This window comes from Limulus polyphemus, unplaced genomic scaffold, assembly GCF_000517525.1.
Source record: "Limulus polyphemus unplaced genomic scaffold, Limulus_polyphemus-2.1.2 Scaffold306, whole genome shotgun sequence".
Classification (NCBI taxonomy): domain Eukaryota; kingdom Metazoa; phylum Arthropoda; class Merostomata; order Xiphosura; family Limulidae; genus Limulus; species Limulus polyphemus.
In genome coordinates this window covers 49,748-54,607 of record NW_013665916.1, presented here as the reverse complement: position 1 = coordinate 54,607, position 4,860 = coordinate 49,748, and the positions used below count along the sequence as shown (strand labels likewise).

General features: G+C 29.8%; 1 pseudogene; it reads right to left on the bottom strand.

Annotated features, from left to right (window-relative positions):
- Nucleotides 1–4,860, bottom strand: part of LOC106457232 — a 58,394-nt pseudogene that overhangs the window by 42,493 nt on the left and 11,041 nt on the right.

Sequence of the window (4,860 nt, the reverse complement as noted above, 5' to 3'; positions counted from 1 at the left end):
AACTTGAACTAGTTAATTATGAATTGCAATGAAAATATTAAACAACTGTGCTAAATGTTACTAAATACAATAAATCCAAAATCACTACAAATCCAAAAAATACATTCAGTACACAAAAATTATTTGTAGTTCAAGTTCAACCACTAGATGCTAATTTTAGAATTATTATTTTTGTAAAAAATATACTCAAGAATTACTGGAAGGGTTGTTAATTCTGTATGTCTATTAATTTTTTTCACTTCCAGCACTACTAATAATGTAAAAATGTAGTAGTCCACAACGTGCAACATGATGCAATAAGGTTGAACCATGTTGCTATAGTAACCAAAAAAAGTCAGATACTGTACCAGCAGTCAACAAAATGTGTGATCAGTACAAGTGTCATTATATGATAGCATGTTATTCAGTTGATGGCATACTGTATGTTTACGAATAAATGTGTATTAGATCATTTTCGTACTTAGGAAACTTTCCACTAACTAGTACACATTTTGAAATACAAGAAAAAACTTTTTGCTCTTATTTATATATATGAAATTAAAATATACTTCAGTTTCATATTACCTACACGTAAATAATGTTGTTTGAGAAGTAAAGTTATCCAAATTAACAATACCAAAAAACCTTCATAAAATGTTTATGTTTTTCTCACAACTAAGTGCCTTACAGCAAAATGGGAAAACATGTTAATTAAAACAAAAACAATCACAATATTATTTTACCTGGGACATCATGTTGTGCGTAGTTGTAATTCATGGGCACCAGATGAAGCATTGAAGATTTACGAGCTCGGTTTTCCAAAGATTGGTCGTTGTCAGGAACCTCTCCATGGAAGTGAATCTTCTCATAAGCATCAAGATATCTTTAAAAACAAATATATTAAAATATAGAACTATCACATGTAATTCGGCTATTAATTACACATGTATGCTAAGATTACCACTTCGACATACAAATCATAACTGACCTGTTTAAACTTACACTCAAATGTTTCATGCATCATGATTAAGATCACTCATACTTCAGAAGTCTGTATTGTTCATAATTAGATGAAAAGACAGTAAATAATACATACCTGTTAACCTGAGTGAACATGGGAAGTAATAAAGATAAAACCTTATCAAAATCACACAGATAATCTAATTTTCTTCTTGTAATTTGTGGTATCTGAGCAATTTCAGTAAAAGCTTTCTTTCTAGATAAATTCAGTTTTGTGCGAAACCTAAAAATATTCTTGCTATTGATTACGGTTTAGAAGCTTTAGAGATTATCATGATCTGTTGAAGACTTTTCATGTCTACACTTCATTTCTTCTGGAAATTGTTAATAGTAATAGTGAACTGCTTTAGTGTATTGATTACCATCAGTTTCACCTTTTGTTAGCCAAGATCTTATCAAGTACTGTCAATTCTAGAAAAACTTGATTTCATTAATTTTTATGTTGGTCTTCCTAATATATTAAGACATATATATGTCTTTCATCAACAATTTCAAGATATTTTAATGCTTCTGGTAAATTAATGCTCTGTGTCAGTTAAACACAGAAGTATCTATGACAATGTCACATACAAAAAATTACCTCTGTTTCACACTAAACAAATTCTTGCAAGCCATGTATTTTTTTACTTGACAACACACTTGTGCAATTTGGCCAACAAGTCATCCAACAAATATGAAGAATTCACCTTGAAGGTAATTTCATCCCACAAGATTCAGATTTATATGTATTTGAACTAGAATTTTCATACATAATAAATCTTAGTATGAAAGACTACAGTAAAAAATTAGCAATCAGATGCCGTTGATGATATTCTTGTTAACTAATTAAAGTTTTCTTGACAGAGCCAAACAAATTTATCCACTGAGCTCAGTAATAAAAATACAAAATCTAGACAGTACTTGAAGCCAATAGCTAGCATCTATGTATTCTGTAAGTAAGTAAGATGTACTGTATTATTTCTTTATTGTAACTTTAATTAATACTATTGGTTAGGAAGTTTAGTATATCTAATTTTACTATACCTAATTTTAATTTTAATGATTATACATTTAATATATAGATTTTTCTTTACATTGTTAGCTTAATAAAGTATTTAAGACAAAGCTAAATATCCTAGGCTGTCCAAACCTGATAATAAATTATTGGATTTATGGTAGAAAATACCATTAGCAGTGAGGAAATCCATCTGATGAAACAATGCATTCTAATGTTTATAAGAAAAAATGTAAGAAAAGTATATCTAATTAACTTGATTTTTAGATTCACTCTAAGTACGTAGCTTGCTCTGATCAAAAATTAATATACATTAGTGAAAAAACAAAAAAAGACATCCAATAAAACCATTTACTCTAAGATGTTACTTAGATTGTACCATCATTTCATTTTACGAAACATACAGCTCACTTGATAATGACTACTGGTAAGAGTAAGCTATGTCAGTTAAGTTAAACCCTTTACTGTGCCCAAGTCACATAAGGCTGGTGCTTTTGAACTCTGGTTCCAATGGTACAAGTGGATGAAAACGGTTACTCATTCCCTCTGAATGGAATGCCAGTCCATCACAGGTTAACCCATAGCTAAGAGCTAGGTATCCATCATACAGTTGGATAGACTGAAACAAGTGGGGTAAAGTGTTTTGTTCAAGGACACAACAGCATGATGCAGGCCAGCCTCAAACTTGCAACCATCTGATTATAAGTCCAAAGTGCAAAGCCACTAAGCCATGCCATGTACTTAGAATAGAACTAAAATCAAACTGGCCATCAGTATAGCTGGTTAACAATATTTTTGGCCAGATGATACATCTCCATTGTTCAACACACCTACAATAGGGTTTATTTTGTACTGTGTTTCTAATCCTTGTGGTATACTGGTGTCAAAAATTTTGAAGTTTTATACTTTTAGTTAGTTTAAATTTATTTTCACTACTTCTAACCAGTTTTTATAATTTTTGCATACTTTTTACTGTAAAGTTAACTTATTATATTTCAAAAATGAAATTATTGTTTAACTGAAGCACAACCAACAGACTGATCTTGAGTAGTATGCTTTACAGCTATAAGAATTAATTACACTTTAATCAAAATACACTGAGACCAATTGTGAATACTAAAGATTATGATTATCTTAAATAAAATGAACCTTTTACTGTTTAACTTATTAGAATGATTGCAGTCTCATCCAAATACAGTCAAGAGATTAAATATGAGTAGTAACTTACTACATTATATAAATGGTGGAAAGATTACAGTTTAATTGAAATACAGTCAACAGACCAAGTCTGAAAATAAAAGCTTTTCCTTGATCTTAAATTCAATGAACCTATTATTGTTTAATCAAAATGCAACCAACTAGTAAGATGCAAAAAACTACATTTTACTTCAAAAATAATGAGATTACGTACGTGTAAACTGTATTGAAATATTTATGATCAAGACTGTGATCTATACAGATTAACTGGTAAGTGTGGAGGGAACAGTGCCTCATATTTTGATTATTAGCTTTGGATTCCAAGCAAATGAACTACTCACTAGCACAGGTAACATGTGATTTACACTTCTTTTTTTCATAAAGTTAGTTACTCTACATCTTAATACTAAAAATCCATAACTGATTAGGTGTCACTTAAAGATAACCTGAAAAAATTTCAATGCCACCCACTGCAAGGTTTGTGCACCTAACACAAACCAATAATTTGAGGCTACCAAACATTTCTTTATGTCTCTAAATGATCATTTCCACATTGTAAAAGCATTAAGAAAAGAAATTGCAGAATTTGAATACATAGAAAGAATAATTACTTGAAAAGTTGACTATCATGTCAAAATGTTATTGCCCAATCCATTAAAAAACTATTATGTCCTGTCTGGCTTATTGAAATACTGTAAAAAATGTTAATAATGCAGCATTTTTTGCTATAAAACCTATACAACATGTATTGAACTCTTCCTAAAATACCACCCAAACACCATTAAACTAGTAAAATGAGCCTAGCTCCATCCTGCCTATGTACACACATACAATTTTAACACAGATTACTTTTTTTTATGATTTGGAAAATACAAATAAAGCAAAAGATGTAAAACTTTATCAAAATCTGAGCTATACAAAAGTTGAAATATGACTATACAAATTGTGTTGATCCCTAAAACCAACGTTTGACACATGCTTGGATATGATTACTTGGATAAGTTGCAAGAAAAATGTTTACTAATTGTAAGAATTTCTGTAAATAGCTGAATATCATAATAAATACCAAAAAAATAGAAAAAACGCAGTTCTATTTCAATATCCTCAAGCATTCACGGCTTTTTTTCAACACCATAACATTTCATCGTATTGAACTAAAGAAAACTAAATTAATGCATATATTACCTAATGTGCACATAAAAACACTTTTTCAATAATTAGCACACTTATTATTAAACTATAATGAGTTCTACTTTGTTTTAAACTCAAAAGTGACAGAAAAGATGTAAAAATATCATTATGGAAATGTAAAACACTGTTAATACATTTAGTCACTCGGAAGTAATATCTGAAATGCTGTTTTTATATATAACTACAGTTAATAAAAGGATACATTGCTTAGTTACTGAATATGTTTACAGTTTTCTTCAACACAGCCACATTATCTTGAACAACATCATTTTATGAGATTAAATTATACTAGGTCATCAAAAAATTAATGTAGCATTTTGGAACACTTTCATTAACCACGCCTCAAAAAATGTACATTACATATTACAGTTAAATGAACTGCCTATACGTCACGTCAGTGTAACGTATATAATGTGTAAAGTTTAGTATACTCTAATCCCTTATAGTGATGGCACACGACGAGACACACACATTCGGCA